Raw genomic sequence first — 13111 nt, forward strand, 5'->3', positions numbered from 1 at the left:
ACAGTAAACCAATTATTTGTAATGCACAGCAGCAACGGTGGCAGCTGTGGCGTGCGGTTTCAGTTGGCACTGAAGAAACAACAGCTCAAACGCTCAGCGCAAACATACCTACACTTTGTACAATACACTTACAGCCTCGTACTTATATACTATATTATTTCTCATCCGTTGGATAAATTTAGTGCGGATGTTATACACCCATCCTCATACGTGTGTACCTATAATGTAATTGTATATATATACCTGATGATGTACCTCGTTTCCGCTCAACTGGATTAACGAGATTTATGGCTTTATTCATTTACTCTTGGGAACGTCTTATATTTGATATTTCATTAATTCTCCCTCTCTATTATCCGTATGGCACGAGTAGACAATTTCATACGTACATAAAATTTATTGGTACGCCACGCACGTGGTGCTTTGGGTGTTTGGTGAACAAAATGCGTATCGGTTTGTCGATGAAAAAGCAATTTTTGGAGACCACCTGTATGTATAATACATTGTATACGTATCTTATGAATATACCTGTTGCGTCGGTACAACGAGGGTCAGGACTTCACAGTTAATAGTTAGGTGTTACATGAACATTGGGCGGACAAAGAAAAATATAATTTTACGTCCCATGCAGCCAGTGGCAATGTACGAGGACGCACCCCGCATCGCCTTGTTACGTATGTATATGCTATCTGGGACATTTTTTTTTCTATAACGGCACGGGTCATATTTCGCGCCGGATATAAAACGTATAGACGCATAAACGCGAGAAGCACTATACGTCCTTATATACCGGCCGAGTGCGGCGTAAACGCGAGATTTTCACGCGTATATCGGTGCTTTTCGATTTTACAATGCAACCCCATGTACGTACGTGTGGGCATCGGGTTTTACGAGTCCGCGAACTCGCATCGTTGTTTTTCTCTCATCCACCCCAACGTCCGCCTGTACCCCTCGAGAGGTGTTTCTGTGAATTAGGTGCCGATTGGGAGCTTTTCACTCCCCGACAACCAAAGTCATCTCGCGCGATATTGTAACGATCGGGGGCCATTTGCGCGCTATATGCGAGATGTAACATATATAGGGTAAAGGTTTACTGGCGGGGCTGCAAACCAAGACTCGGAGTATACAACCTCGACTGGCAAGTAACTAGTTTCACGTCTAATTCGAAATCGCGAGGCAATTGCTGCGCCTGTGCTCGTCTAATCTGGCTAATTGACGGGACGCTTTGGCGTGCCTGTGTATATGCGGGGTCTCGCGATGATTGCCGCAGCGCGCCGGTGGGATGCCGAAATTAAAACTCGTCGCCACGAGGAAGCGGCGGTTAAATGCTGTGAAATTGCTCGAGACTGTCGTGGTTAACTGTTTGATTGCTGTATACTGTTTGATTGCTACCTTCCAGAGCACAGAGTGATGACTTGGCATCGATCACTGGAATGGTGCTCGCATAATATTACAAGGGGGGCTGCACTGCACTGGCTCAAAGTTGGTCATTTTTGCACCCAATGACCACGCAATCACGGCTTGAATGTTATACTCCCGAAAACAGTTTTCCGGTACACCCTTCAGGGATCCAATTAATTTTTTTCAACTCAAGCGTATAATTGTGTTCTTTATTATTATTATTATTATTATTTTATGTTCTCGGATGCAGTTGAAAACAATCATGTGAAATGTCACTGATCGTCATTTTAACTCGTGTGAAGAGTGATATTTTTGACATTAGCGCCGTTGAAGGGACCAAAAGGAAAAAGGATGAACAAGCGAAAGGGGGGGGGGGGAGAGGAAAAGAGTTACGCACTGTAGGTACATACACTCGTGTTGTTGTGCATTTTGTTATCGTACGGCAGCAAAGTAATGAATCTAAACTGCGGCTGTCGGAAAAGTTTTTTATCGCGTGAGTAAACGCGCGCGGCGTGTTGTCGCGAAATCACAGCCTCAAAACTAACGCGTCGAGCATACATATGTAAATTCTTTTTATCGAAAGTTTGACGGGCTCCATCTGTACCGACTCCCCCTTTCTTCCGCTTTTTTTTTTTTTTTTTTTCGCTCGCAGCGTAACTTTGTAACAAATTCCATACCCGCCCCCCATCCTCCGTGGCGTCTTTGTATTACCTCCAACACGGGGGGGATATCATGTTAACGCTATGGACGCACAGACACCCAACCCCGTTATGCACGTATTATATGTATGTCCTGGTTCATTCGTGCGTGCTTGCACAACCGGCTAATCCGTAAGTGGAAAATGTATGCGAGATACGTGCAGGTGTGTCCCTCTCCCTGCACGTGCGTGTTTGTAATTTAACCTCAGTCCAGCTCTTTGCGGCCCGTTATCGGTCCACCGGTAAATTAGCCCTCCCCCTCTAATACCCCCACCGAGGCGTGGGGCGTGTAACGCGTTTTTATAATACCGTCGTGGTGGTGGATTAGAGTCGTATCCTCCGCGTGTCCAATTTACCCGCGAGATTAGACTTTGGTTCGGGGTGCCCCACCTGCTTACCGCGCGACCGTGTCAACCGGACTTTACCGTCTTTACTCGAAGGAGACGATTATAATTAATGGTTTTTACTATTTGCTCCGAGGAAAGAAATCCTCGTTTGGTTCGCTGTGTCTTTTGGGCATCATGCCAAAGCTAAGCGAGAATTGGAATATTACGTGGGTGGGGGGGGGCCAAAAAGAGTTTCGCTCCGTCTTATCCTTATTTTTTTTTTTTTTTTTTTTTTTCATACGTTACGGGCTTTGTAAGTTTTTGGGTTATTTATACATTGTTCCCACGGCAAGGTCTCATTTCGAACGAGGCGGATGAACAAATTGAAGGGCTTTTGTCTGTGGATTCGTGCGAAAAAAAGTGAAAAAAAGTACCTATATACATATTTCAAAAATAGAGGGAGACGATGAGCAATAAATTGTGCAATAAAATGGCACATCGAAGAGGCGCGCCAGCGTTGCACCGCATTGAAATCACCGACGGCCTACGCGAGCACACGACGGGCGCCCGATGCGCCCCTTTATCTTCCCGTGCATGCCAGGAATTTAAAAATCCTTTGGGAATAAAGAAAAAAGCCGTTACGTATGTTGATAATGGGAGTAAAAGCTCTAATGAACAAAATATAAATGTGCACGAGCGAGCAATTTGGATGTGATTTGTAATGCTTTCAAGCGACTTGCACACGGGATTTTAAAAGATGTTTTGGCAAGGCACATCAGTTGCGACCGAAGCGTCTTTCGGAGCTATAGGTTATTTATCTTCGAAAAAAAAAGTATGTATACATGTAGAAAGGCTATAAGTCAAAGTGACGTCAGCGAGGACGCTTTGTCCTGTTGTCTGTCGTTTGATTCCATTCATTGTCCGTCCATTAGATTGCTGTGCATAATGTACCAGACACATCGGCGTCACTCGCGAAAAAATGTACGTATATTAGAAACTTTCTTGGCCCGTCGAGCGCAACGAGAGTTGTTTTTTGTTGTCTTGGCAAAGTCGCGTGGTAGGTATATGTATATCTTTCAAATGTGCACGCACGAGCCGGTCAATGAAAGATGAGCCCAAGAGTCCAAACGCGTGACCACGAGGGAGACGGTAAACCCTGCACATAGTATCGCGTGCTTGGGAGTCATTTAATGAGGTATAGGTGCGTAGTTTCCCTCCCGGTTGACTCGTTCAATTATTTGAAAATGACAATAATTATAGCGGGTCGCTGAACAACACCGCGCGTATATTTTTACCTGTACAAATCAATAAATAAATACAAGTAAAGTTGATACGCGACTACGTACTTCCCCAGAGCATGGATAATATATATATATCCACAAAAGAAACTCGACGGCATGAAAAATATACACGCGTACGCGTATACGTGGATAACTGACGGCTGCAAAGGAAGCCGGGCGATGATAGTTGATTGTATATAATTGAAAAATGTGCCCGCTCGGAGGGAGGGTGTTTCTTTGAGCTTTGTATACGGAGGCGAAGGAAAAACTCGTTGAAAAAATGTGTTCGAGGAAGGAAGTGTTATTCGTTAAGAAGTTAATTACACTCTTTGCTCGTTTTGGCCAGCCCGAGGCGACTCTTGGCCGCCGAAATCAATCGTACACCGAATAAGTAATTCAAAAGATATCCCAGTTGCATATATTTATATATATATATGGGCGTGTGGGTGACTAGTTGACAACGTCCACACGCGCGTGAAACATTAGACTTTCGACGCAGCGCGTGCAGGAAACAAAACAAAAAAAAAAAAGTGTCAAGCGCGCGTAAGGACAAATTGTTTTCTCCCTCGCTTGTCCAAAGCCATATGGGGCTTCAAAAGGGATTCCGCGCGCCGATGAGCGCATTGTCAGCTCCCACGAGGGGGGGGGAGGAAGAAGATAAGAAGATATACAGAAATGAAGGAGGAACAGCTCTATACGAATCGACACCTCGAAAGAGGGAAGGCGTGGATTTTGCGATGAAAGTCAACAGAGCGGCGCCCGGGGAAATATACTCTCGAAGGAAGAGCGGAAATCGTGTAGCTCGCGCGAAAACTCCGTTTCTTATTGCGCGGCCAAATATTGGAATTTCACTCGGTCAGCTGTTATATATATACATATATTCCAATTTAATCGGAGTAGGACACTGGTGCCAGGCGTGATTCATTTGGCAGACCAGCCAACGAGTGATTAACCCAAGTATATACACATCAAAATGGATATTATATAGAATTATTGCGTGTACGAACAACGCGCGCTTTTATCCCTCAGTCCCTCGCGTGTGCGGAGGTGTATAATATATATATATATATCTTGGCGCGTGCAGCTGAAAAATCGCGATCGATCTCAAGAGAGAGGGAAGAAACGATGCCGGTGGTGCGCGCGTGGGCGACCCAAGCTCTCGAACATATGTACAACTTGGAGTTGGTAGGTGCACTTAAATATAATATGTGGGGAGAGCGTTAAAAAGAGGAGCCGAGTGGGGCAGCGGTGATTTCACCGGCGCGTGTCATTGGGAGGAACAAGCGATGAAAAAGGCTTTATATATTATACACATACCTAAGAGAGCCCCAAGATGCACTCTTTCTCTCATCCGTGTGTATTATCTGTCTTTGTACGCGGGTGCAGCTGCTGTTTAAGAGTGGAGCGAGCGAGGAAGCAAGATAAATGCCCGATCGTTAAGAGCTTGCGTGCGAGGGAGGAAACGAGTTTGCGTGATGGTTGAGCTTGTTGTTAAAGTTGCACGTAAAGCTACGGGCTCCGGTCTATATAACGTGTTGTACTTGCACTTGTGCTTGGATTGTATAATAATGTAACCCATGCGTTCAAAGCTAAGCTTTTTCCATAGTTTATCAACTCCCACGCTTCGTTTCATTCGTCACGATTCTCGCTCTTTCCCGAGAGTTTGGTGTTACTCCATCCGGCCTAATGGCATTGCAGGTGTATAACATGTTGTGCAATCTCATGGGCAGTGATTCATCCAATATGTGCACACGCGAAAGCCATACGCGGAGATACCGCTTGTATATACACACGCGAAACGGTCGATTATGAATTAAAAGTGAGCGCCGCAAGGAATAAGAGAACGAAAAAGAAAACAAACGAACGAACGAAATCGCAGCGCTGCTAAATAATTTGTACGCGCGAGCGAAGCGACGGGAGCTCGCTTTTCCGGCGTTTGTATAGCCGCGCGACGAGCCGTCGTCTCTGCAATGCAAATATTTAAACCTTCCCCCCCCCCTACCACTGCGCGCTGGAAAAATGTGGGTCGTTATTGTCTCGTCTCGTCAGTTTTCCAACACCTCGTCGTCTTTTCCTCCTTTCTCTTTCCAGGCCTTCCAAGTTAAAAGTCTTGAAATCTTTTCCAACGACTCGGGCCCTTTGCCGCCAACTTTTGCTTTGAAACGAAGCAACGAAGGTATAGTATCGGATAATATAATACCGGGGGACGCGGGGGCGTTTAAACTCAACGGAATCGCGAATACTGGGCGCGGTTGAAAAATTTTCGGATGATAATCAAATATATATTGTATACGTTTCGCGGAGGACTGCTCGAGCGAATGTATATCGTGAAACACGCCCCGAGGCGACTCGAGGTATACTTACTCTACCTTTTTTTTTGTTCCCCCCCCCTCCTTCCCCCGGTTTCCGTTGCGTTTAGTCGAGCGATGGAAAAACGATGATGGCGCGGTATATAACCGGGACTCGGTGCACCCGTCGAAGGAATAAAAATGACGATGAAAATGCACGATGACAATAGTAACCAAACACGGTTGGAGCTGCGAGAGTATTTTTGTCTGGTGCATAAATAATACATCGCACCAAACGAGCAAGGAGTGATCGATCGAAAATGCAAGATTTATCACCCCCCGAGAATTATTCGTGAAAGCAAGTCACCCGTCCTATGTATATACTCGGATATGCTTGATGCTCGGAGAAGAACGAGATACTCCGTCATGCACCCATACTTTTGCAACATCGAACGATGATTGCACCGCGGAGACGCGACAAGGGAAGAAATAATGTACCTAAAATTCTTTTGCTCGTCGCGCGCGTTGATAAATATTGTTTGGAGGATATAGATGTACTAGTGCCACGCTGAACTTGTCCAACAAGTTGTCGAGGCAGCTGGAAAGTCTCGACTACCCAGGCGCCTCTGTACGAACATATATATATATTCCCCATGAGATTATAAATACGCCCATCGTCAAAGCATTTTTCCACCACAGTGACGCGCGACAATTGTTATTCAAAATAAATGATACCTGAAAAAAAAAAAAAAAGTATACAAGCGAGGAGACATCCCGGTGCCCGCTCGCTCTCTCTCCCCGTACGACTCTTTCTTCCCCAATTGCTTTTCAATTAGTTATATGTAAGGAGCGTTATATGTAACGGCCCGATTACACCGTCCGGCTAACGAGCGCGGCTCGACCAAAGAGTTTGCCACTCTCTATGCTAATTCTTCCTTCCCCGCCACGCTGTGGAAACAAGAAAATTCTTCTTTCGGTAACTCCTCTCGAAGGGGATCGTCCTCTCGCACTTCTGTATACACTCCCACTCGGACTTATACGTCCTATATTGGCAAATTCACGAATCGCACATCCACCTATACATACTATATACTGCATCGATACCCCCCCTATTTTTGCCGGGGGCGTTTATTTACGCTTCGTTAGCATTTTTATGCCGGAGAGTATCATGCGTCGGGGTAAAAGGTGGCTGTACATGCAGATTGCCAGCCTTCGGTGACGGGGACCCTCGCAATTTTTAAAGCGCCGGAAATGGCTCTGTGTAATATATTACACCTCCACCGGTCCATCTATCGCCGATGGTTCACGAATCATCTCCCGAACGAGCGATGCTGTTTCGCCGGTCCTGAAACAGGGCTCCCGCGGACCATTTTACGTGCACTTGCAAGGAATACGAGCTAATCCCCCCTTGCGTTGGTACAAAAGTTGTTTCTGCGATTCCTTGTTATAAAACTTGTTACGCAAACTCCTTCCCCGGGAAGATAAGTACCCTACCTATATGTATACATCGGACTTGGGGTGGGGGGGATTGGCGTTACAATGGAATTTAAGTAAAATCCAAACAAAGTTTTAGCGGGGGGGGGGGAAGATTGGAGATGCCGCGACAGTGAGCCTTGGGCCGACAAGTTATGTTGTTCCGGGGTAAATTGCCAATCGGCGAGCGCATGGCTAAACAACATTTAAAATACAAAAAAAAAGGACAAAAAGTAAAAACACCAGCTGCAACAGTGACTAGAATCGTAGCGATGATTTTGAAGACATGCATGTAGGGTCCGGTGATTATTCACGGATTATTGACAATTGATGGAGGATAAAAGGAGATTTTCCATTTTGATCTACATCGATCGATTTGTCGCTTCTGTCGTCACGGGACAGTTGCCAGTGCGGCCAAATCAGCGACTGCGAATAGTCAAAGGCACTCTCTCTTTTTTTTTTTTTTTTTATTTTCAAAAAATTATTTGCAGGTGGATGAAAATAAGGGAAGAAACGACCGGAGCACTACTAACCTCGGTTGCTGCGAAATTCCTCCTCCGGAGCGAAAAAAAGTGACGGGCGAGCAAACGAAGCCTCGTTATAGATATATAAGTATACTGCTTGTCGTCCCGATAAATGTTTCGCTGTGGTCGTGTGCCGTGATAGTTGGCAGCTGTCCTCGCGAGTCGAGTATACCGTATATAATAAATGAGAACGAAGCAAGTAAAAAAACAAGAGGGCCCGTGTATATACGCACAGCCGCAGGTGGAGGGTGCAAGTCGGCGGTGGCCAAGGATGCCGGGTGGCGGGCAATAGCTGACTGAGACCCTCCGCGTGCTACGCGCCGTCCATATAGGTGGAGCGCAACGGGCCAGGAGAGAGAGAGAGAGAGGACGACCGGTTTATGTTGCGCTAGCTGCGTGACGCAGACTCCGACCACCATCATCCCCTTGCCACCCCCCCCCCACCCCAACCCTTTTCTTTTCTTCGTTCGCCGCGAGAGCTTCTATACTTTCATCTCGCGAATTACGCTCCTTCCTCTATCCTGATTTCCTTTTTTTTTTTTTTTTCATACGAGGCGTACAAGTATAATTGCTCGGGAGGGTCTCCTCCCCCCCCCCCTTTTTGTTTCGATCTCCTCACCTACAACGTCCAATTTCTGGCTCGGATTCCAAGGGAAAAAGAAGAAGAAGAAGATGTGCAATGTAAGTGGAGTACGTCAGCGTAAGGTCAGACCTGCCCGTAAGCGCGCACGACCCATCTTTTGTTTCCAACTCCGAGCTCCAAATATTTTTTGCAAAGCACAAGAAATGGTCTCTGTTGTTGTTATTTTTTTTATTTTTAAAAATTTTTTCTTTCTCCCTCATCAACATATCTATGTATAATAAAAACACGTATAGATAACAAAAACTCGGGCTCTATACCAATTGCATACCTGTTTCGAGAGGCGGCATTTCCCGGTGGATGTAGGCAGGAGCTGCTCTCTCTCTTTCTCGGCTATAGTCAACCCGAGAGAAGTAAATTTGTCGCGCCGTTTTTTCCGATCTTACTCGTTTTTACAAGCAAAATGCAACGGAGGAGCATAGTTAACACGTGATGCCCACGTGCAATTGATGAGTCGCTGAAATAAATATGTATATATTTACTTGTCCAAGTGTATAGCGGAAAGAGAGGTCGAATCGGAACGGCGCGTGTACGCGTATGTCATAGAGTTTTTGCGCCCGACATCGGGAGATCGCTTACTTATAAAGCGAGGGTGGCGAAAATCATACCGCATGACGCCCGCGCGATCCGTACCACTTTATTCACAAAGGTTACCAATTTTGTGACGTCATCGCCCTTCCGCTCGTGGTTTGGTGAATATGAGCGCGTGTCGCGCGGAGCCTGCACATGGCCATCAGCAGCTCCGTTTATACTTGCGTCATGCATATGTACACTCGTCGTCTCACATCTCTGTATATACTTGCCCCCGTGTGTTACGAGGAAGCCATCTTACCAACTGCGCTGCGGAAAAAGAGGAAAAAAAAAAAAGAATATAACAATAAAAGAACGTGTCCGGGACTGTAAGAGGAGCATTACTCGCGTGTACCTATATACGTGAGAAGGTCGGCTAAAAAGGGACGAAAGGCAACCCTGTACTTTACAACGAGCTGGTACAAGGCGAGTAGGCGCCTCGAGCGCATAGGGACCGATATGGGATCTGCCGATTCCGAGGACCGCGCGTGCACGTGCATCAGGATGTAGGCGGGTAATTAACTGATTGAGCCCAGCTCGTCGAGCAGATCGAGCCACGCGAGGCACACGGAGGAAGAGATACGACGAAACAATGGCTTTTTTTGTTTTTGTTTTGTTTGTTATTTTATCCGCTTAATTGTGTGAAAGGAATCGATGTGGATCGTTCGTCGATCGGCGTCGTGGTGGTGAGTTGGCCCCGAACAACATGCGTAATTTGTTTATGTATTATATATAACAAAAGACTTAATTATACAAAGTATAGGCATTATAATTGCTATACATAAGAAAAGTAAAGAAATATATAAATTACAACATGATGCATACCAAGTAAGTACATTGACGGAAATTCAAGTACAAGTACAAATAAATAAGGTGAGGGTGAGGCTTAAGTATGATGATGCACAAGGTGTATACCTACATAGGTGTATTGTGTACCTATACCATTGCAGGTACTACGGCATGTTTAGGTATATATATTATAGAGTCAACTGGCGCGTGCAGCAATTTAATAAGTGATTGCGCGTGTATACATATACTATTTTACAAATGTATATTGGTAATGGGATTGATTGATCGAAAGAGAAAGAGATAGACGCCCACGCGCGCGTTGGGTCCATGCGACAAGTATATATTATATATATTTACACATGTATAGAACAAGGCAAAGCGACGATGACGACGACCGGATGAGAGTGAGCCAAAGTCGTCTTTCCCTTAAATGTTTGTTTGTTTGTTTGTTTGTTTGCCATGAGGGTATTTTCTAGCTTTTGCGCCAACATAATCACCGCCACCGCCTCCGGAGGAGCCAATTGCGTATATACGCATGTATACCTTAATGTATAACAATGAAACCAACTGTTTCTAGGCTCAATCGACTCAGGTGTACCCGTTTTGAAACGCAGGTGTGTTTTTAGTTGAAAAAAAAAAAAAAAAAAAAAAAAAAAAAAAAAAAAAAAAACCCCAATGGTTCAATACTCGGAGCGTTTTGAACTAATATACTTGTAACGAATGTACTTTTCATACACGAATTGTTTCAAGCATTTATTACTCTTCGATAACGCGACTGTTGCTCCATGTACGTATTATTAGGTAAGTATATATACTTATTTTTCTTTCCTCCGTTGTGAAAAACGTGTGTCACGGTAAGTAGTACATGGTACATGTATGTGCTTACCTATACACAATTGACGTCAATTGTTTACTGTTATATTGTAATGTATGGGCATATAATGATGTTATCGCATTTACAGGTATACATGCATATACATATACATTCGAACCTCTTTGTTTAATACTGACTTGAGAAAGAAATCAATATTGCGAGTTAAGTTTGCGGTAGGTTATATAGCATATTAATTCGATTTAAATAATACAAGGCACAACCAAATCGATAGAAATGACGATATTCTACTTTAAAATAATTTATCCCTTGGATGATGACATAATTATGCGCGTTTATATATAAATCGAACGAGTAGTAATGTCATGGCCAACCCAAAAACTGACTGCATCGATCATATAATAATATATGGCCATTTCAAATAAACTGGCGTCACTTTTTTTTATTAACGTACCTATACCCAGACTTATCAGGTAAGAGTTTTTTTCTTTTGCTCCACAAAAAAAAAAAAAAGAAAAAAAAAATCACTATACAGATTATTACAGGCGTATGGTATAATAATGAAATGATGGAGAAAAATGGGTGACAACTTTTCTAAACCTTAGTAGACACAATGAAGTAAAAAAATAAATGTGTACGATGATGTGTGTACAACATTTTTCGTTGGCAAGTATAAAAAATACGTTACATCAAACAAATAATTATTCGGTCAAAGTCGAGTGCATGAAGGTAAGTACATGGAAAATGCACGAAATATTCGAATGAAGCTTCAGACGAGTGCAAAAGCTATTAAATTTCCAAAGCTTACATTCAGTTACGTTACCTGGTTGTATTCCCATGCGGGAGAAAAAAAAGTATAAAAAACGTTCAGAGCTACAGTTGCCAAAGAAAAAGAAAAAGGTGACATTCATAAAAATAAGCGGTACCACGGCATTCGCCGAGCAGAAAGAGCCAGAAGTAAAAAGTATTTACACGTACTTAACAAATGTTGAAAATTTTGTTTTTATTTTTTTTATGACCTTTCTCTGCATCGTCAAAGCACATATACTTACACGTACCTATACTTTTACAAAAAGCTTTATTCAATGTATATTTTCAAAACTCCACTTATTACGTATGTGTAACAAGTTTTTTTTTTTTTTTTTTTTTTCATTTCAACGGCAATGTTTTGTCAAAGAAGAAATTGTGATATTAGGTATACACACCAATCGACAAATTGAGCGAAAACCATACATTGGGCACCTATATATGCAGAAGGAAAAATAATTGCGGGTCGCTGGTTTGTACAGTTACGTTTATACAATTATGATGGAAATATATATATATATATATATACATACTTATACAATTGGTACGTCTATTTCTGGTTTCTCATTGTTTCATGCGAAATTTACCGTGTACAGTGTTGCGTTACAACTGTGCAATGTCTCGGACAAGTCTTACTGGAAAGACAATAAATACCGGCGGTTGGGGGAAAAAAATTGGGGTACCTATTTTTAAAAAAAGGCAAAGTCCATCCGAGCTGGATGATGGGCATTTTCATCGACATAAAACGATGGAATTCCAAATAAATAAATTTTCCTTTATTTCCCTTCTTGAATCGATTGGTAAAAAAATGATGTTGAATTTTTTTGGCTTTTCTCGACAATATACGCGTTACACAATCAATCGATATTTCTGTCTATTATTTCCATTTACCAGTGGTTTTTCCGCGTACACCAACGAAAAACAATAAATACGTTATTTTTAAAACCACATAATGTATACGTATCTGCTCACATGTGGAGATGCGCAAAGTGCGAAACAAGTAAGAAAAAAATTACAATGACGAGAAGCCGACCGAGCGAGGGCGCATTGAGAAATAAAACGCAACGGCGGCTCTCATCTTCTGTACCGAGCATTCAAACTCGGGACGTTTTATTGTGGCACATCGGCAAACGTTTCGTGATATCAGGGCTGCAGTTGTATTCGTGTATATATGCGCGTACATACAATCGTATGTGCAATAACACGATCGACGCGTTTTACTGCAGTAGCCGTTTTTCCTTTCTCTCACTTTTTCTTCTTTTACCTTTTGTTGCCTGCAATTTTTACCGAAAGGTGATCGCTGGACCTACTTGAAAAAAAAAAAATAATAATAATAATAATAATATTCGATCCTACAATGGCATTGAAGAAATTGCGAGAAAAAATACGATAGTAAAGCAATTAGGTTTTTATTTTTTGCTGGTTTCTCAGCTTTTACTGTTTTACTCATGATGTAATTGAAGCCAATTTCTATACGATTGTT

General features: G+C 43.2%; 1 protein-coding gene across 2 annotated transcripts in view; it reads right to left on the reverse strand.

The window, feature by feature from the left end:
* The window catches only part of Tk (tachykinin), a 33927-nt gene extending 25865 nt beyond the window's left edge, over positions 1-8062 (reverse strand). For both annotated transcript variants that reach the window (XM_014358151.2, XM_014358150.2), the window contains exon 1: positions 8000-8062. The gene's annotated coding sequence lies outside the window, so the exon portion shown is untranslated. The remainder of the gene's footprint in view (positions 1-7999) is intronic.
* Between the last annotated feature and the right edge of the window lie 5049 nt (positions 8063-13111).

The sequence above is a fragment of the Copidosoma floridanum genome, unplaced genomic scaffold (genome assembly GCF_036245765.1).
Source record: "Copidosoma floridanum isolate Cflo_tuat_1 unplaced genomic scaffold, Cflo_Japanese_pri ptg000025l, whole genome shotgun sequence".
Taxonomy (NCBI): domain Eukaryota; kingdom Metazoa; phylum Arthropoda; class Insecta; order Hymenoptera; family Encyrtidae; genus Copidosoma; species Copidosoma floridanum.